The sequence below is a fragment of the Diadema antillarum genome, unplaced genomic scaffold (assembly GCF_040938485.1).
Source record: "Diadema antillarum isolate AM-2024a unplaced genomic scaffold, OU_Dant_1.0 scf00000123, whole genome shotgun sequence".
Classification (NCBI taxonomy): domain Eukaryota; kingdom Metazoa; phylum Echinodermata; class Echinoidea; order Diadematoida; family Diadematidae; genus Diadema; species Diadema antillarum.
In genome coordinates this window covers 866409-888745 of record NW_027271012.1, presented here as the reverse complement: position 1 = coordinate 888745, position 22337 = coordinate 866409, and the positions used below count along the sequence as shown (strand labels likewise).

The 22337-nt window shown below is 37.6% G+C and overlaps 1 protein-coding gene across 2 annotated transcripts in view; it reads right to left on the bottom strand.

Moving 5' to 3' along the window:
* Positions 1-22337, bottom strand: part of LOC139720219 (polypeptide N-acetylgalactosaminyltransferase 13-like) — an 83825-nt gene that overhangs the window by 36900 nt on the left and 24588 nt on the right. Inside the window, exon 2 of one of the 2 annotated variants that reach the window (XM_071631585.1) lies at positions 9401-9690. The gene's annotated coding sequence lies outside the window, so the exon portion shown is untranslated. Of the gene's footprint in view, positions 1-9400; positions 9691-22337 lie in introns of those variants that run through there. The other variant, XM_071631586.1, reaches the window with a different exon arrangement.

The window sequence follows — 22337 nt, the reverse complement described above, 5'->3', positions numbered from 1 at the left end:
CAGTCGGATTCGGAGCTAAATGAAATAGCCAATACAGTGATGTCAAGTTCATTGGGCAATTCACAATGAAGTAGAGAGAAAATAATTAATATAGGTGTATTATTTGTGTGTGTGTGTGTGTGTGTGTGTGTGTGTGTATATATATATATATATATATATATATATATATATATATATATATATACAAGGCTGGACATTGGCGATGTCCCTGGTCCTCTAAATATTGATGTTGAGCCACCAAATGTTTTAAAAAAGACTATTTTTGGTGGTCCGGATCGGGAAACTAAAATTTAGAATGGATCGTAATCTCTCATTTCATTTCTGGCCAACATTTCAAATTAAAGATTTAGTGCCCCGAAATACGGGCCACAAGAAACAAAAAAAAAAATGTTTGTGTCGAACCCTGAACATATTTTTGTGTTTACCTTGAGGCTACTTTGGATGTATTTGTGTGGGGGTTTTTTTAAGAGTGAGTTCATAAGTGTGTCTGTCCGTGTGTTTGTTGTAGGAAATATTCACAAGGAGCAGTGGTGATGTAACTACTAGCTGACACTTTTTTTTTCCTCGCTGAGGGATTAGTAAATATGTTACAAGATTTTCCGTCTGACTGTATTCAGACAATATTTCAACATTAATTCTTAAATCGTTGCCATAGCAAAAACAAGGCTGTATCGGCTTACTGGTTGCTAGAGAGAATCAACTCGTTTTCAGCTTGTACATTAAATTTGAATCCAGTATGAGACTTGCATAATATAGAACGAGAAGAAGTTCGACCCTTGAGTTCGACTGCACAAAGGAAAGCGATTTCTGTTCCAAGGGCGTGCTACCGAAAACAATGCACTTCGATGTTTTCAGTTTTTATTAATGTACTAAAATCCATTGATATCTCGTCCTTGAGGAGCTTGTATCTAATCAACCAGGGGCCTGTTGCATAACAATTTTTTTACCTTACATAACTCGGGCTACTTTAGAAAAGAGCTTTTTCCTGTGTTGAAGTCAATAGCTGAATCCATCTAACCTTAGTTTTCCGTCTTTCCCAGAGTTTCTTTAAAGTAAAAAGATGTACATGCAAAAGGCCCCAGTTCTACTCAACATATCTTTTATTCTTAAAGTCTAATGATTTCTATCCATTCGTTGAATTGCAAGGTCAAATGAACGTCAGGGTAGCATTTTCGTCATTTAAAATAGAATAGCTTTCAAGACATGTCAGAATGTCCAAGGCCTTTGACACCATAGACCACAGCATACTACTTCACAAATAATCACATTATGGTATCAGAGGAAAGGCCTTGGAGTGGTTCAGGAGTTACCTTACTAATCGAAAACAGTTTGTATTTATCAACGGACATGCATCGACTACACAAAATGTTAACTGTGGTGTTCCTCAAAGAAGCTTACTAGGTCCCCTTTTATTTATTCTCTATGTTAATGATATGTCAAATTCTTCAAACATCCTCTCTTTCTTATCATTTGCGGATGATACCAATGTGTTTTTATCTGATTCTGATTCTGATCGATTAATTGATATTCTAAATAGTGAATTAATGAAGTTACTTCAGTGGATAAGAACGAACAAATTATCAATAAATTTGCAAAAAAAAAAAAACTAAATGCATGTCGTTTAGTAATTCGCTGGAAAATTTACCGAGAAATATTTTCTTGGAAGACACGGTCATAGAAGAAGTTTCCTCCATCAAATTCTTAGGTTTGATCCTGGACAATAAACTTACCTGGGGTTCGCATATTGATATTTCAAGGAATATAGGTGTTATAAACAAAGTTAAATTTTATCTTCCCCAAAATGTACTTTTTATGTTATATTCTACTTTGATACTACCTTACTTAAATTATGGGATACTCACATGGGGAAACACTTTTTCTACTAATACAGAAAGAATATTATTATTACAGAAAAAAGCTCTTCGTATCATTTGTCACGAATCGTGGAGAAGTCATACTAATAATTTATTCCACGAAAGTAATTTTTTGAAAATTTATGATCTTTATCGTTTGCAATTAGGACAATTCATGTATAAACTCACCAACCATTCTCTCCCCCTTGTGTTTGATTCCATGTTTTTAAAGAATGAAACTGTTCATGCATATCCAACCCGTCAATCCCATGAATATCATTTGCCTTTGACTAGGACGGTTTTCGCAAAATCTTTATTCTCCTTTTCTGGACCAAAATTCTGGAATTCTCTGGATAATAATATAAAAGAAGCTTTAAGTTTTTATACATTTTCTTTAAATTTAAAGAATCGTCTAAAAACTTCGTACGCAGCATAATTCATTTTTCTTTTTTTACTTTTGATTTTCAAAGTTGTTGTTGCTTCGTTATTCTCACTACTCTTTCTTCATCAGCGAGCCCGTGCTTCTGTGCCTCCAGTGCCCTGGTTATGACCCACCATTTTCCTCTCCTCTCCCCTCCTCCCCCCCCCCCCCCTGTCCACCTCGGACTTACTACCTTCTTCACTACTATATCTTTATATCTTTCTATCCTCTCATCAATTTTTTCCTTACAAGAGAGCCGCCATGTGTTTGTTAATGTGCGTCCGTATGTGTGCATGTTTGTGTGTATTACTCTGTCTGTCTTTGTTTGTTTGTTTGTTTGTTTGGTTGGTTGTTGTTGTTTTTGTTTTTTTTTTTGCTACCGCTTAGGGAAATTTGTTGTTGTTGTTGTTTTTGCAAGTTTTTCTCTATGAGGGGACTGCATTGTACAAGCTCTGCTTTTTAGCAGTCCCCTCCATTTCCAGCAATATTGTTTATGCATTTACCACAGTGACGTAACAGTTATTTGTATCTCTGTTGATAATTTACCTATATTTTTTTACAATGTTATTCTGTTCATCGCATTGTGGTACTGATTTCATGACGTCTGTGTATACGAGCGTTTCTTTGTATTTCTTATTTGTTCGTTGGAAGTGAAATAAATCAACTTGAACTTGAACTTGAAAAATATTTGTTACAAATATGTTGAGCATGATCATTGCAGTGCATCGAACAATAATGACCGTTTTAAGGCGAAATAATGGTCACAACAATGAATAATGATGAATCTCATTCATCGGCGTGTGTTGAAGAAATACAGTCCTACCAGAACTGCACAAGCACATACACACACTTTTTCCAGAATCTTTTCAGAATATTCCATTCAATTAATATTTAAAAGGATAACATAATTCGGTATATTATACACAGAGACAAAATTACAAACTTTTATCATTAACATAACTATAGCCAGGGCTCGACACTAACGGTGGCCCGGTGGCCCGGGGCCACCAAAAATGAAAGTCGGGCCACCAAATTTCAAAAAAGGGCAGATTTGGTGGCCCGCGTCGGGCCACCAAAATTTTTTCTAAAGTATGTCAACAAATTCGGAACTTTTTGCGCCGGTAATGCATAAATGCATGCAGTGAGTTAATGTTTTTTATTGTTTTTGTTCGGGCCACCAAATTTTTCTCTCGGGCCACCAAAAATTTGAAATTGATGATTTTGGTGGCCCCATCGGGCCACCAAAAAAAAAAGTTAGTGTGGAGCCCTGCTATAGCAGTAGACAGAATTGTAAAATAACATCCATTGTTTCTTCGTACTGTCTTCACAAAAAGTACACCTAAATAAAAAAAAAGATGAAACAAAGTGAAGACAATGAGAACCTATAGCTGTATTTATTAAAGGAGTCCACACTCCCTCCCCCATCTTCCATAGCAAGTTCTCCCCTTCCCCTCCTAAGATATCTAATCCCACCGTAATCTTTAACCCATAAACCTATAAACACACAGAGTCACACACATTCACACGCAATCAAGACATAGTTTATGTTCTACAAATTGAATTGCTCTTGAACTTCGTGATAAGATACATCTCAGTATACTTTTTTTATCCTTGATGTCACCGTAACTCGGCCACGGACGAGCGATTGAGTGAAGAGGTCGCATTAAAAACTAATGAATTCCATGAAAGGTGTTAACTTAAAACCGTGAAGTGATTACCACGAGTATGAAGGCAGCTTACCTAAATTAAGCCAATGGTTGCGTGATGGCTGTCTGAGTAATTATTCAAGTTCAAGTTCAAGTTCGAATTTATTCGTTTTTCCACAATAAAATCATACAGACATAAATCTCACTTTCTTGAGTGACAGAAACAATGCACGTAAATTCGTACAAAGAAACCAACAATAATGGGAAAAACTAATAGTATCAATACATTGCAATTGTTGCAGAAGTAACGAAAATGAAAGAATTGTCAATATTATTAAGGTCGGGCCACAATTCAAGGTCGCTGGCCGGTACGATAAGGGTTCAATTTCAATTTCAATTCAATTCAATTCAATTCAATTCAATCATAGTTTATTTCCAATCAATGAAAATCAAAACATAGTGCAAGGTATACATGTCATGAAATGATATTCAAACATTTGCAAAAGATTCTGGTATACGAGATAAATTGTGTTAAAATGTGTTTTTGGGTGTGTGCGCGTGTGTGTTTTTTTTTTTAAATGACTATTCTTTCCAAACTTCCTTATACCTGAAAAACGGATTCAAAATCATACATGCATATAAACTTACTGCATGTTTTTAACTTATAAAATTCGACTTAAAGACTGCTGAAGTTAAAATATACGTATGTGTTAAAACATATGTATATGTGCATATCAAATATATATTATATTACATTATATCATATGTCATATTTTATTATATCATATATCGTATCAAAATAATCATATCATATAACATATCATATTACATATCATAATATCAAAACTAATCGTGACAACTTTATATGGATAGACCGATCATTTTACTTGTACAATGCTAGGTCTACGGAGGCACCCTTATCAGTAAGGATAAAGCCACTAAGTTTTGTTGCCGTTTTCTTTAACTGCATGCTTGATTATAAATCAAGATTGCAATGTCTGTAAAGTGAAAGCGACGATCTCTCGTTATATTTGCAATATATACATAGACGAGGTAAGATAGACTTGATGAAAAAACTGTTTATGAGAAAAGAGAGAGACCATGCACGTGAGTATTGGCTCAAGTTCAATTTCATCCTTTTTTTTTCTATTCGGATTTTGCACATTTAACACGTCGATGCAACAAGGCTCGCTGGCTATGCAAACGTGGCAGTGAACTTTCGATCTATCTCAGCCAGCTGCGGGTACGTATAGCTGCCTGTGCTTGGAGAGGGGGAAAAAGTCGATATTCCATTAACTCTACTTAAATGACCAATTCACCTGTGTAGATCGAGCTATCCTATCCTATTACCCCGCTGAGTATTGCAGCCTCTATAGAACTTTGGAGTCTGTGTGTGTGTATGTGTGTGTGTGTGTGTGTGTGCGCGCGAGCGTGTGTAAGTACATACTTGAAGCGGATGTTTAAACAAAAAGTGGCGTAAATTAATACGCCATCGATCAGTATCAATCATTTTGCAGTGTTTACACACCTCATCCCAACACTACACTCGAGACATATAATATAGTGGCAGATAGGTTAATATTATAATGTACGAATTGAAATATGCGGGTTACTTCTGTGCGAGAGATCTCTCAATTCCATAATTGGTTTCATCAGACGAAACGTATGGCAGACATTCCTGTTCGGTTCTGATCGACACTCGTGGCGTCTACGAAAGGGCGTGTGAGTTGGTTCCTTATCGCTGACTTATACACGCCTTTGCACCTGCCGTGTTTTACTGACTTTTAGTTAAACCAACTTTACACTCATTATACACATAATTTTATGAGCTAAAGTCACAAGCACACACACGTTTATAATTTGCATTTCTTGTTGGTCAAACGGTATTTAAAATATCCATCTATCTATCTACGTATCTCTCTTTCTCTATCACTCTGTATAAATTATATATGTGTATATATATATACCATTTTAAGTATATGCACACACACGTACAAAATATTCATAATTCATATTATATATTATACAAATATGATGGCAATATAAATACATTTATGAACATTAAATACATTTATGAACATGCAATGATTATATATATATATATATATATATATATATATATATATATTTACATTGCCATCATTTACATGTATGTATAATACAACTATCAGCCACGCTGAAATTCTAAGTTTCCGTCGTTGATTTCTGCATTATAAAGTAATCAGTAGCTCCCCCTTAGGTGTTAGATCTACATGTATGTACGCACGTTGTCTACTGGCTCGGAAGAGTAGCTCTGAAAAGCATAGCGACATTTCACAAGGCTAACACTTCAGTCATTAGCGTCAGTGCGTTATCAATACAGTAATGTGGACCTCTAAAGAAGATATCGACCTCTTATACACCTATATGGCAAATATGATGTTGTATTGTGTATGTTAATGTCAGCAAATGCTATGCACACATCTGCGCGTGCATATTGAGAGATAATTGGTTCTTCCATTACAGAAAAGTGAGAAAAGCAACGTTTTCTATCCAACTCATTTTATGATTGAGTTTGTGTAATCAGCTATACATTGTATATATGTCACGATTCAAAGCAATTCATGCGCCTGCATCCAACGTTCTGAGAGTTTTGAATCCATTTCATCGACGTAAGTATTTTGTGCGTCGGCGAAAGTACATTCGACAAAAATAGCCTTGGTCGTTGGATTTACTGTAATTGGGAAGCTTCGTAGAAAGTGCGTGGTGATGATCAGCCTTGGCAAGTGTCTAAAAAATGAAATTAGTCAATGACCCTTTTAAGAAGTTGATTAGCTTTTCTTCTTGCATCGCCTGTTTCAAGGCTTTTCATAGGTTTCCAAGGCTCCTCGAGTCAGTAGAAGTAAAATCCTCAAGTTGTACAATATGAAACATGTTAATGATTTTGGGAGATGGTCTTTCTTCATGATGTGTTCTCAACAATAGATTAATGTTTGTGTTTGTTTGCTTGTTTGTTTATTAACATGCGAAAGCAAGAGCGACAAGGCGACACGGAACAAATAAAGGATAAGACATCTCAGGAGTAGACTGTCGGATACTCCTTTCATAGAGGGGGAAAAAGTGACTACATGGTTATACTATTGTACAAGTAGGTCCATGGTATACAAATGAACTTAAAGGACAGGTTCACCTTCATAGACATGTGGGTTTAGTGAATGCAGCAATATTAGTAGAACACATCAGCGAGAGTTTGAGGAAAATCAGACGATCCGTTCAGAAGTTATGAATTTTGAGGTTTCTGCTCAGTCACGACTGGATGAGAAGACTACCATAGCTTGTGATGTCATATGTGTACAACGATACAAAGAAAGAATAGAGAAAATTCAACATATTTCCATTTTTCTCGCATAACGAAAGAACACTCGACTTCTCTCTTTCAAAAGGCAGGGGGAATAATATTGCCCTTAACATACGTCAGTAACAAGTCGAAGAAATGTGCACTTTATTCAAAAAGTAAAGTTTTGTGAAATTCTCTTTTTATTTTCCTTATATCGTTGTACGCATGTGACATCATACACTGTTGTAGTCTTTACATCCAGCAGTGACTACACAGATACTTTAAAAATTCATAACTTTTGAACGGATTGTCCGATTTTCGTCAAACTTTCACTGTAATTTTTCTTCGTCTCTTTTGCTATATACTTATCACAATATTCGTACTTATATTCTGTACTTTGATAACTTTCCTGTTCTGTATCAATGCGCTTAGAAACGCCCGCATTAAGCGCGATGCACATTTTATTCATTATCATCATTATTATCACACTAAAACCCTAGAGACATGATTGTGCAAGCTATTACATGCAATGGCAGATACTTTCAGCAGCTGTTCAGTGAGCTTGACAAGGTTTGTTTGGGATACGTGACCAAACAAGCGACAAGAAAAACAAGTGGTAGGCCTACGTGTGATTTGATATGCTAACAATTACGGTAATCCTTTCCGCGCTGACAATGTCTCATTTTTTAAGGCATAATTTACCATTTGCAGATGAAACAAGAACTCAGCATTAGCGCATCAAAAAAATTCTAGTTCTAAAATATGAGTTGGAGATAGAAACAAAAAATGTAAAAATTTGAACAAGTATAATCGATGCTAAACATTGCTAAATATACAAAATGTGAACAATAGTTATAATAAAAATGTTTCCTGATTAAACCGTGTACAGTTATGGTTTAATGAGAAAAATAGTGATATCTCCTTATATTTTAAGCTCTGTTGCAAAAATCTTATATGGTAGGATGTTTTGTGTTATAGCTGACCTACATATATGCATCAAATGTGATATTTTGAACAATTTTTTTTAAATCACTGCTCCCAAAGGTAAACAGGACCTTTAAAGGGATGGTATAGTTTTGATTGAGATGGGGATTTAGATTTTTTTTTGTTCGAGATAATGAGAAACCAGTTCTGAAAAAAGAGCATGCAATTCTAAGAGGAATTCATAGTCTATTTGATGAAAATCGGTTTTGAAATGGCTGAGATATCAGAAAACCAAGTGGGTTTAACCCGTTGAGGACGGGCCGATTTCACTACCACATTCATTTCCCATAGACACTTGCCCGAGTATATAAAAGTTGGGCACCAACTTTATTGGGTTTTTGGATGTCTCAGCCATTTCAAAACCAATGTTCATCAAATAAACTTTGAATTCCTCTTAGAATTGCTTGCTCTTTCGCATTCCATAAGTGGTTTCTCATTTCCTCACAAAACCATTAAAATCTGAATCCCCATCTTAACCAAAACTATATACCATCCCTTAAACAAGCAAGATTATTGAGCCAAAGGAAAAGCCGCTTGACTTCTTCCCCATCTTTCGTGGTATAAAGAATAGACAATGGTTTATTTATTTATAACTCTTCACCTATTCAAAGAAGGACACTGTAATATTATTTCCTTGTAAATTCAGTCATTATCTCTTTGCACCATAAAAAAACAAATCCTGGTAGCATAAAGTCAAAAGAGCAATTGTACACCCCGCTCAATGAAATACGCTAATCAAATGTAGCCTAGCGAATTTTAACCGCAAAACTCTGAAGAACAACCAAACGTACAAATCGTAAATTTCCTATTGTCGACATTGTACATAAATTTATCTAACAATAGACTGAATGAATACATTCCGATGAATCGACCTAAGACAAAACTTATAGCAAATAGCTTAACACCAACATGGGCACAGTTTCATGATTGACTTTGCGTAAATCCAATCTGTTTGATGCGCAAATAGCATTATTATTGGGAACAAAGTGGTCTAATATCAATGGGAAAGGCGTATAGAAAATGCATATTTCGTGAATCTTATATTTACATGCGTTTGGAGAAAATGTGTAACATCCCGCTTTAAAGTTGTTGTCAAGTTGGGAATAATATAACATTCTGAGATACACATCAATCCCAAACGACATCCACGATATTTCTGATCATAAATTCCAGGACTTACCTCCAGACGATGAACTCCAGAAAGCGAGGAGAGGGAAAGGGAGATGAAGCGGTACGGAGTGTGATCCCTCCGGGAGAGTTATCCGCACGTCGCGAAGAGCTGCCGCATCGTCATGATCGTGGCGCCTGAGTAAAACTCAGTGGATCGTGCGGAAATCCTCGTCCCGCCTGCTCGCTCGAATGCGTGGCTGGCACAGTGCGTCGTTCAGTAGCCTCAGCATGAGCGCGAGCGGGAGAAGATCCGTGGGTGATGACGTCATAACTTTATGCCCATTCTTTCTGCGCGTAAGCCTGCGGAAATCGGGGGACAACAATAAATGCAGTCTCCAACTTGATCATTTTATGCCATAATGTATGCTGCAAGCACAAAATATGAGTGTTATTACACAAGGTCGAATTGATCTTTGATAATGATCTCACAACATGATCTTAATTTGGGACCTTTGTTTCGTGATTATTTTGATTTATTTGTCTAGATACCTACGCTCTACTATACAATCATCGTCTGCCTATCAAAGAATTGTCATTTTCACAGACATTAATAGATTATGCAACCTATGTAAATACATGACAGATATTATCAAGGAGTTTTTAACATGCTTTTGATATTTCAGTCAATCAATGTATCCCTACATCATTTGTAATTTATTTACCTTTTGTTCTGTGAAAGAAAAAAATGTAATGAATTTAATTAGATTGAACATAATTAATTATCTCTATACATGCTAGTCGCTTTAGACAGTTGACAGGACGCCTGCTTTATAGCACGCAATGTGTCCTTCCAGTCAATTTATCAATATTCCAATGCCTTTTTCTCATCATTAAGTTTTTTTCCTTCTTATCTTTACGACGCCCGAGTTAATTCGACAGTCAAATAATTATTAATCTTGTTTGTAAGAAAGAAATGTTACCATTCATTTCACTCCTGATATATATAGGACAATATTTTGTCATAATATTCCAGTCATTACAAAGGTTTTTTTCACCTCCGCTGTTTACCAGCACTACGCTGATGACTGGTGGGGATATAATAGATAAACTACCAGCTTATTAAATTTCTCGAGTTGTATAAACGATGCCACAACCTGTTGCCCAGTCTTGAAAGGTGATATACTTCCTTTCTAAAGCTGGGTAATTACAGGGTATCTACTAATTAAGTCCCTCCAAGGGAGGAAAAAGAGTTATAGCCACCTTCTAACTTCATTTTGATCGTGATCTAGCATCGTGTTGATCGATAGCAACCAAATCGGGTGACGACAGTAAGTTGGTTGTTTGCAATCCACAACGTGAACGCGAATCTCTGAGACCTGAGCCAGAAGTTATCGATCGCTCGAGTTTTCTCCCGTCCGCATGCTTCCATGCTCACGCTATGCAAATTAAAAATCTTCTCTCTGACAACAGCTGTCTAAACAACTTCAGCAATCATTGGAGAGATTTTTGCACACAGCGCGTGAATATGGATTTCCTTGAATCATACCGTGTGAGTTCTGAATGATTTATCTATCTGATCTATAGTGTCAGATATTACATGCAAATGCCTAATCAATGATTTTGTCTAATAATAATATCCCTCGAGTTCCTCGTGCACATGATTCATAGGGAACAGACCTCTCATCCAGTGTGGTTCTTCTCTCTGAAACTCATTGCCAGCGAAACTGAGAATGTAGGTCTTAATCCTCCTTTTCAAGGAAGAACTGAAATCATTTTAGTAGCAATAATTTTAATGCTTATGGGACATCGCTCGCTTTAATCCCATTAATACACAAGTATCAATTAGTGCCAAGCGATTCAAAAGATAGACTCTCACACCTGCCATGAGAACATTGACTCTTCGCATCTCGTATATAGACCTATCAATTTGATTCAAATTTCTTAACAAGCATGTAAAATGTGTGAAATTTAAGTAGGCGTATAATAAGTACATTTTTCATCAGCATAAAAAGGGCTATTTTTATGTCAGAGGAAATTGACAATAAACGCAGAACGATTGTAGTAGGTTATTTTTCCTCCCTAAATAAGTCAGATCTCTAGCGAGATTTGTTCACAGACTTAAACAAGAGCACAGGGTCCATGAGTGTTGGTAGGATGACATTTATATTCGTGTTTTAACTCTGCCGGCAATATTTGCTATCTCGTAAAGGGACGTGTCAGTAGGAAAGAGCACCGTTGCTACATGGATTATACGAGTTGAAAGCAAGCATAGTATTATCATTATGATCCCTTTTTATCATTCCCTACCACCATGACCAGCTGGTTGTACGTTAACAGGTGGAACGAAAGAGAAAAAGGATCATAATTATACTGTACGCTTTGTAGATCTATGAGTTGGTGCAACCCCTTCTGATTGAGCAAGTGTTCCTCTCTCCTTCTCTCTCCCTCTCTCTCTCTCTCTCTCTCCGTCTGTCTGTCTCTCTCTGCGTGTCTGTCTCTCTCTCCTCTCTCTCCTCCCATCTCCATATATTTCTCTTTCTCTATGCCTCTGAGCTTTCCTCTATCAATCCGTCATTCCTCGATTGATGCATCTAATGTGCATTTATCTGTATTTAGCATGTCTATGATACGTATATGTACGTTATTTTGTATGATGATGTATGTGTATCGTGATGTTTCTACCTATCTATCGCCACATAGCTCGTCAGCAAAATATCTTCCCATATCTCCCTATTATATATACCTACGTGTTTCGCTATTTACCTATATTATCCACCCAATTCTCTCTTTGCGCAGGGTTTCACGGAGGGATACACGTTTAGCCGGTAGGGGTGGTGATTATGTGTTGCATTTTACTCTCTAAAAAAAAATCGAGTGAAAATTTTCACTCTAAAAAGAGTGAATACAAAAAAGAGTGAATTTCGAGTGAAATTGGAGTGAATTTTGAGTGAAAATGCTCATTTTCACTCATTTTGGAGTGACGTCAGGGATCACTCCAAAATCTTCGAGTGATCCCTGACGTCACTCCAAAATGAGTGAAAATGAGCATTTTCACTCAAAATTCACTCCAATTTCACTCGAAATTCACTCTTTTTTGTATTCACTCTTTTTAGAGTGAAAATTTTCACTCGATTTTTTTTAGAGAGTAATAGTGGGAGAGAGAGTTGCAGAGTGTGTGTATGTGTGCGTGCGTGTGGGTGTGTATTGTGCGATCCGAAGAACATCAGGTGTGTGTGTGTGTGTGTGTGTGTGTGTGTGTGTGTGTGTGTGTGAGGGAGAGAGAGAGAGAGAGAGAGGGAGGAAAGAAGGAGACTCAATCGAGGACCAAACCCAAGAGGTGGAGGAGAACACAACTCTCTAAGTATTGATCAGCCTCCGTTGACGATCGCATTTTAACACACTGGGCGTCCCCGAGGCTCAAGATAGTGGATACTTGCCTTGTAAATCAACACCAACTCCTCTCGTTTAAAAAAAAGAAAGAATAAAAATGGAGGAAAGGAATTTGCTCCGATATTAGAGTACTTCGATTAAGCTGCGACATTGATTTCCAGCGTTCGTGTATTCGTTTCAAGTGGGCCGCCTACTTCGGGGGGAATGCTAGAACCCGAGAGGCACTTGACATTTATCAAGTCAAAGGCTCGCAGTGGGAATCCAGCCTTAAAAACGGCAACATTTCGTCCAATCTGCTCGCGACACGACGGGCCACTGTGGCCTCTCGAAACGCTTCGACGATTTCTAACACTTCTAAAGGGGCATATACAGATTTAATAGTCTACTCCTCAATGTGTCTGTCACAGGTTTATATTCACAGGAAATATAAGAATGAAACACTACCAAAACAAAAAATACTCTTTGAACAAGTTGCATTTATTTGAAAAAGAAAATTTATATCAATTACAATTATTATGTATGATACACACACACACACACACACACACACATACACACTCATATAATTATATAGATATATAATCATATACATATGATATGTGTGTGTGTGTGTGCGTGCCTCTGTGTGTGCGTGTTAAAACATTAGGCATGGAACTGTTAGCAAAATCATAAAGTGTTTTTTGAGTTTGATGTAAAATATTCTAAGCCATATGAGCCAGTTGCTGTATGTAAATATTGTGGTCGTTATATATTTGCTTATTGATATCTTAGTGTATTTGTGAGTGTCTGTCAGTATTTATTTGACTTGCAGAAAACCCCACCAAACTGCAATGGTGTGAATACGGTGCCAATCAGGTACAAACACACATAATACATATGCACATGTACACAAAGCGCGCTCGCACACACACACACACACACACACACGCACACACACACACACATGCACACACACACACACACACACACAAGACGTTGCTTTTGGTTTCTGATGCAGATGTGGATATAATTTAAGGAATGTTTGTAAATATTTTGAAATGCAATGTTTGATCCAAGAGTACAGGACTGGAGTCACTCCCCCCCCCCCCCCCCCCCACCAGCATCCCCATGGAAAGGTTAACAATACTATGAAAAGTCACTGATTACAATAAATTCATGTTACCAAGCCACTAAAAGCTGCATAAGATCATCTCATATTGCATGTGCATATCTTAGCTGTCTTACCCCCATCAGGCATAACCATTATGACAGCGGACATTTTCATGGTATATTTCTAACAGCCTCATGTTGGCAAAGAGCAAAGAAAATCCATCCACCTTCGCTATACAGTTGCATAGATTTACACCACACAATTTTTTTTACTGAAAATTACCTAAAGAGTGACCCCACGTCCAATTAGCTAAATTGATATGTAGCATCGAAATACAATGGACTGTGCTAAATAGAACGTATGAGGGAGTCCCCAGAAGATCTCAAGGCCGCGAAATTGGCGTCCATGTTTGCTGGATGCCGCTATACGGGGTAAGATAAGCAATACGTTTACAGTGATCATTAATATATTTGACAATGCCACGCGGACAAGCATTACTCGTTTACTTCTCTTCCCGTTCTCATTTCCATGCTATTTGCTTTTAGCTCGCTGGCCAGACAAGACAGCAAATAAGACGTCCTCACGATCGATGCATCATCTCTGTTTACCATCCATCGTAATCCCCCGGCTCAGGGAGACTCAAATGGCTAGTTCAGGAAGGCTTGTCGTATTTACATGAGCTTTCGCGGCGAGTATGGATTTTTGCACACGCGAACTCGCACATTACGAACTTTTAAAAATGTACCAGTAATATATCTAGCGTCACTGCATTAATATCAAGGAGGTACTAGGTGAAAGTAGTATACCTCTTTGGTAATATATACCTCACGTTGTAATTCATGTTATCATATTCGCGTATGTTCGCAAAACAAAAGAAGGCTATAGAAAACTCTGACTAAACCGCCATCCGAGGTAATCCTCTCTTTACTCAAGAGCGCACCTGTTGAAACGTGGTTGTGCAAACTGCTCAAATATAGGTGGAAGCCTGGAAGGATATGCAGAAAATAATCTTTTACGACCTATTCTTTATTATGATGACATTTACCGAGTTTCATGGTTGTGTCTTTCAATCCTTGTCGGCGTGTTGATATTATGCAACCATGGAGCTAAGTAGCCTTATGATGCAACTTAGGCTTCTTTAACGTTGTCGTATTGGTTACGCTAAACAGGCATGAATTCGTAACGATAAATTTCTATTTGTCAGTACTTCTGTGTACATCTATTCGCGTTTGGGATTGTCATGACAAATACAGAAAAAAAAACAGGAAGAACGATTAATCAAGCTGTTAGATAGATAAAATAGCAAGAAATAATGTTTTTAGGAGAAATGACATTGAAGTCAACATTATGAGTGGAAATTAGGGCCACCTACCACGAAATCACACAGCATCAAATATTGATGCGAGAGTAAAACTTATATCAAAGTGCAATTTAACCACAATAGATGTTAGATAGATAGAAGTTCATATTGGTAAATTTACCAGATAATAATAATTCAAGGTTGAAATTTATAGACAAAAGAGCAGACAGATGGACAGTATAAAACATAATAGCCACAGCAATGAAGTCATCAACAAAGACATCTATATTTCCTCCACCGAAACACAACATGAACATCCGATCTCAAGGACCCATGGCTCAAGCAATAAACCAGCGGGTATAGGCATTTCATTTCCGTCCGCACTTCCGAGCCATCGCCCGCTGGTCCTCTCATACGATGAAAAATGACACCCATTCGTATCACTCACATCAACAGTACTATTAATCCTCCCTACCAGAGGTAATCTAAGTGATATTATGATTTGATATCATATAATTGAATTGCTGCGAAGTGCGCGACCATCCCTGAGCCGCAGAAAATTGACACAAACAAACGAATGCACACAAATTGAATGAAAGAATCATTGTGTATGTCTTGCTGACTGACTGAGTTCTGTCAAGGTCGGATGAGGGATGCTGGGACATATCGGAATTACAAGGCAAACGCCACGCGATGTCTCACCAGCATCGCTATTTGTGATTTAAGCATTTATCAATGCAACTTCATTGACCTTTTGACCTTTTACCTTGTCCGACTTAACCAATATCGGGACTTGACAGGTATCATAGGTGATGTACCTGCGGTGTGAGTTTGGTGGTTATAGCTCAAAGCTGTCGAAAGTTAATGAGAGCTCATAATGTACAACGGCGCTTAAATCTGGGAAAGTTCATTTACATTTTGACCTGTGACCTTGTCAAAATTCACCAGTATTCGAACTTGACTGGCATCTTTAGGTGATGTACTTGTAGTGTGACTTTGGTGATCATAGCTCAAAGCCGTGGAAAGCTATTGAGAGTACGCCACAATCATACTATGTGTAAAGTGCTTATCAGGTAAAGTTCACTAACTATTGACCTTCGAACTTGTCGAACCTCATCAATATTCGAACTTGACCGGGGTCTTGGTTATAAACCTGCCTGGTGTGAGTTTGTTGGTCACATCTCAAATCTGTGGAAAATTATTGAGAATATATCACAACAAAATATGTACTCTGAGTACAGTCATTTGAAAGTGCTAATCTGGGAATGTTCATGGACCTTTTGACCTCTGACCTCGTCGGACCTCATCCATAGTTAAACTTGACCGGCGTCTTTAGACTATGAACCTGTTGTGTGAGTTTGGCGGTCATAGCTGAAAATCTGTGAAAAGCTATTGAGAGTACGACACAATTATATTGTGAGTATACAGTACTTTTTAAGGCAAGTTAATTGACCTTTTGACCTTTGACATTGTCTGGCAGTACCTGTAATCGAACTTGACCGGCATTGTCAAGTTATGTACGTGTGGTGTGAGTTTGGTGTTCATAACTCAAAGCCGTGGAAAGTTAGAGAGAGTGTACCAACTTGTTGACGACGCCGACGATGACGAAAACGACGAGGACGGAAAAATGACGCCTATAGATGTTTTGATTCCGTATATACGCGGGCCAAAGAAAGAAAATAAATTAAGGTATTTTACTACGTGTGGTAATTCTGTCATTTTTTTATATCACCAATCAGATGACATACATAAACAAAACAAATGAACCACAAAAAATAGATATAGGTGCCTAAATGATGTGATTTTATGTGTGGGTGTGGGATGGGTGAGGGACTCTACTCGCGATGTTCCAACTTTAGAGCAGTGGAAATGTGGAGTTGGTACCTCACGTGATTCGTATTATGCTACAAATACTACATCTGATTTACAGCGACGATAGTTTGAATGTGTTGGAAGACAAGACAAATTTCAACCGACTTGCGTTCCATCTTGTTTGATTAAGCATATTTGAAATATATCTCTAATAATTCGACAACAGAAATCTCACATCTTACCTCAGATTAGCCTTATATAAAATCAAAATGCTTCCCTAAATCGAATGGATGCCACGTTCGATGAGGACTCTAAACCATTCATCCCAAATAATCATCTTCTTTCATGCTTTGCAATGACAGTTAAACGCTCAACATTAAAAGCTAGGCTGCGTGATTTTGACTCCATTTGAGCCAAAATGTAATTCGCAGAAATTCGCACGAGTGCCTCTGACTGATCTCACAAAATTCCATTCAGTTCCGAAGGCAACTGCTCTAACCAGAAAGTTGTTCAATGAAGAACAATTACTGTATCGTGTTTGCAAGATTATTGTCAACCTGACGATCGATGTGTTCTCATCCATACTATTATATGAAGCACTCTTTTAAACACAAATAGCGACGTTGTACTAAAAAAGAAAATTTATACCAACTTCACGTTTATACCGAGAGCATTCGATGATGAGTCATTGCACTGTCCATGTAAATAAAGCGTTTAAGCATGCTATATAGTCCTAACCTTGCATTGACAACATGAATGAGTTGACGTTTTGGTGTCATACGTTTAGATGAGCCAGTTGTGATCAGGCATGAATCTTCGCGCCTCCTGAAATGGGCTTCGCCAGTCTAATCACCAGCAACATAATATCAGCGACCTTCAGCGAACATCCAAAACTGCGAACGTTCAGAGGTAATCTTACCTACAGTGGTCTTGGCGGAGCGGATGGCATTTCTACTCGTTCGGGGGTTCTTGGAAGTTTTCGAACTGCAAGAAACTCGGGGTGTTGATGCGCACAATCGAGAGTGTGAGAAGGGACACCGGCCAGAGTGGAAGCCATCGTGGTAAGAAGGGAAAAAAAAGTAAAAAACAGGGTAGAAGGAGAAGATGATGATGAAGGTAACGAAAAAATAAGAACAAGATGAGGAGAAGAATGAGAAGAAGGAGTATATTGGAGAAGGGAAGGATGCACAGAGACATAATAAGATAGAATAAAGAGTAATTGATCAAAGACTCCTGAGGCAACCATATAAAGGGAGTGCAGTCGGAATGGAGAAGAGAAGAAACGGAGAGAGGTCAGTAATCTATAAATTCCTTAGATTGGAAATCAATCTATGAGATTGTGGTTAGGGACAAATGCAAAATCAGGCTTAAAAATCAGATTGACTTCTAAATCTATCAGATTGAGATTTTCAATCTAATTTTGGATTTGTCCCTCATCTGAATCTAAGGAATTTAGAGATGGACCCTAATTACACCCTGTAGAATTGCTTTTGAATAAAAAATATCAAAATGCAAATTTCTCTGTCAGCCAAGGACATCACACATCATTGTAGCCCTTGTAAAAAAAGGAGTAGAGATTCGTTTTTGCCGATGCTGAAAAGTACTTTTGATAGCCTATACACTAAAGGAGGAATATATTTTCCCCCAACACTTATTACACAACAAACGACAAACGTGTCCCTTCATAAACATGAAACACACAAGCACCCACGCATATACACCCCCTCGCTATATCTCCCTCCTTCCCTCCCTCCCCCTCTCTCTCCTTCTCTCTCTCTCTCTCTCTCTCTCTCTCTCCTTCTTTCACTGTATACGATATATTCTGAAGAATTAAATTCTTCGCCAACCGTACAAAATAACTTTCTTGCGGTTTCCTGCATTGATAGATTCATTGTCTCGGATCGTGTCGACAGCAAAGACCTCCGGACGGAAACGTTGCCATGGTAACCGGAACAACCAAAACTTTTACAGACATCTGCCTAATCTATGTACACGCTTGGAGAAGGCAGGTGTAATCCATACCGTGGCATAGCCGAGCTTAGATTTACGCCGCATCATGACAACTGGCAAGATTTTTGTCGTTATTGATATGCAATAACGAGGAAAAGCTAAGTGCTCGTGGTCGTAGAACCTCGATCCCCTTGGCAGCGTGACGTGTAATTATTGTGTCCTGATTCCACTTTGATTGGATTTATAGCGGACTGACTAATTTATTGGACACCCAGAAATGGTGGTAATCATTCTATACTGTCAAATGGAGTGCTTGTAAATACCAACATGTACGTCCAAGGTGAAATCCTTGGTAACGTAATGTGGATTTTTTTTTCTTAGAGATCATTGAGGGACGCGAGGTATTGTCGAAATCCAGCATAGAACACTTATCCTCTTGGCGATTTTGTATTCATTGCAGTATTTCTTTAATTTTAAATTTCAATTTCATTTTCATATTTCTCAATGAAAAATACATCAAATGCAACAAAATGAAATTAGAGCATGTCTGTTTAATGTTTTGTTTTTATTTGATGTGAAAAAGGCGTTTCCTTAACATATTATTTGCAATGACAGGTTTATAGGAAAATCTTTCCTGGTATTTACTCGTCATGAGTATGAACAATGTACATTCTTTTGTTTCACCTCATATCTCATCATATGCAAATATTCATAGGTATATATCTCTGCTCAAGACTCCACTCTATGAACTACAATGTATTTTGTTCGATAGTGAGAAAAGCGTGTAAATCAAATCTGTTCGACTGGACTTAATTGTGAAAATCACAGAGAGAACATTTTCGTGACTCGTCCCGAGTTACTTCTCCAGTTCTGTCTGGAATGCTCGCTAGCCAGACAGAGCTGAAGAAGTGACTCGGACGAGTCACGAAACTGTTCTCTCCGTGATTTTTACAAGTATAAAGTCCAAATAAACAGATTTGATTTACACGCTTTTGGCATATTACCTGGATGAATCAAAATCTGCACCGATTTATGAGGATTTCAATACATAGTTTTTGCCAAGAGGCAAAATCACTCTCATAATCGGGGATTTTCGAACCATCATTAGTCAGATTAGAGAGCATTACTAAATGCATCGCAACGTTAATGGCGTTGACAGACGTGCAGGAAAAAAATGAGAAAAGAATTCATACATAATTATAATATCTAACAAGAGTACATTTGTACTATCATAGAGAAAGAGAGAGAGAGATTGAGAGATAGAGAGGGAAATAGAATAAAAGATAAAGATAAACAGACATACTTTGTGCAAAGTTCATCAGCACACGCACAACATCCCCTTCAATGCCTTTGCACTGCGATTGTGCCTGATCGGTGAACGCTAACCACCTCATGAACATAATCATTATACTTTCATTTTCACACGGAGCACTCGTTGATTTGATGAGCATGAAGTCCGGATGATTCTGAACGATGAATCCTTGAAACGCCCTGGTATGAAATGAACTTGTTGCAGCCATGCGTTTATTGCTCATTATGCTATTCAGTGTGATGATGAACATATAATTGAAAGTACTTATCTCTTTTTTTTTCCTTCATAGACGACGATTTCATTTCATTTCATTTCATTTCACTGGAAATTTGCTGCTTTCGACATATTTTGAAAAATCGACTAGGTTACGCAACCAGTACTAGTAACTATTAATAAAGGTTGGTATCTGGGGAGGGATAAACACATATGGATGAATCAATTTTGGGGAGTAAAATTAGACAACTTAGACCCTAAAGGTGTACAAGAGGGGAAACGTCCTCGTTTGTCGAGTTTATTTTTTTTTATTCTTCAATACGTGGCCAATAGAAAGACGTCTAACTATCGTGTAACCATCAGTGATGTAAGCGGCCCTTTATTACTCGAGTCATTCGGCCAAGCAAATGCTGTGCGCAGTGTGTGTGTGTGTGTGTGTGTATGTGTGTATGTGTGAGTGTGAGCTAGTGTTTGTGTGTGTATGTGAGTGTGTGTGTGTGCGTGTGTGTGTGTGTGCGTGTGTGTGTGCGTGTGTGTGTGTGTGTGTGTGTGTGCTCGTGTGTGTGTGTGTGTGTGTGTGTGATGCATATTATATCAATGATGCATATGACGTCGTCACGTCTGTCTGAGACCGGAAGTATTCTTTGTTCGTATGTGCTAATTGGCATATACGAATTTTCCATCACACTGCCACCCGCGGTATACACAATACACAGTCTATGATTGATGAAATAAGACTACTTAGTACTTCATCATAATGACGCACGTTGCTTGGAGCCAGAACTGACAGAGGGAAATGGGAGCAGATGGTGTTGTGTGTGCCAGAGGAGAAAAATCAGGGTTTTCTATCTCTAAAACGATAAAGGCAGCATGCCTCTTTGCATTTCACAGGTTGATAATTCAGCAGCATTTTCCTTGTATATATATATATATATAGCCTTGCAGGTATTCTACTTTCAGTATTCTTCAGATACGGTCGATATTAGGCGCATTTCCTCAGTCTGGAATCTCTGCGATTTTAACAAGAATCAGTTGAATATCATTATCACACAGAAGGATCATTTTTTCGAATCCCACAGAGATGATAATGATTATTCAATTTTTATTTCGTCATTTTAAAGTCGTTAAACTGGAATTCTGGACCAGTTAAAATATACGTCTGAAAACAAAGAGTAAAATTTTAAAAGAACGCCAGTGAAAATTTCATTAAAATCTTATAAAAAAAAATTAGGGAACTTATGAAAGTGAAAAGTTTCGATAGATTTTGCAAAACCGTTATTGAACGTTTTGACATGAGTAGGCAAATGAAGGGGCTGATGATGTCGTCAACTCACAATTTTCCATTGATCTCGTAAAAGAAAATCAAAAATCACATTTTCTGCTATGAAAGTTTAAAACGTAATATTGTTCCTGCCTAAAGCACTTTAAACTAATGATCAGTCTGATATATTGAGATTTGAGACTTGTGCATAATTGCGTTCGAACAAAAAAAAAGGAAGTTTCAAGATTTTGTTAACACACTATGATATGGCAAGATGTGAAGCGATGACATTATCAACTCACTTATTTGCACATTATACATCGACTGTTCAAGAATTGGTTTGCGCAAATTAACAAAACGTCACAATTGAATGACTTTCCTTACGTTTATCAGATTTTGATCAAAATTTTTCTGTTGTTCTATAAAATACCACTCTTCTTTTTAACTTGTGCGGAATTTCCCTTTAAGGCGAAGATTTCGTCAGTCAGACACGAACGGAAGGAGAGCTCAGGGTAACATTATGAGCGCATCATAATCACGCATCAAACACCATAGTGGCCATTGACAACACCGCCTTGATATACGTCACTTTACAGTATATGGGATCGTTCTGGGGCATTTCACGAATCGTTTTGTCATTTTTTTTTTCTGAGAAACTGTTATAAGCTTCTTAAATCTT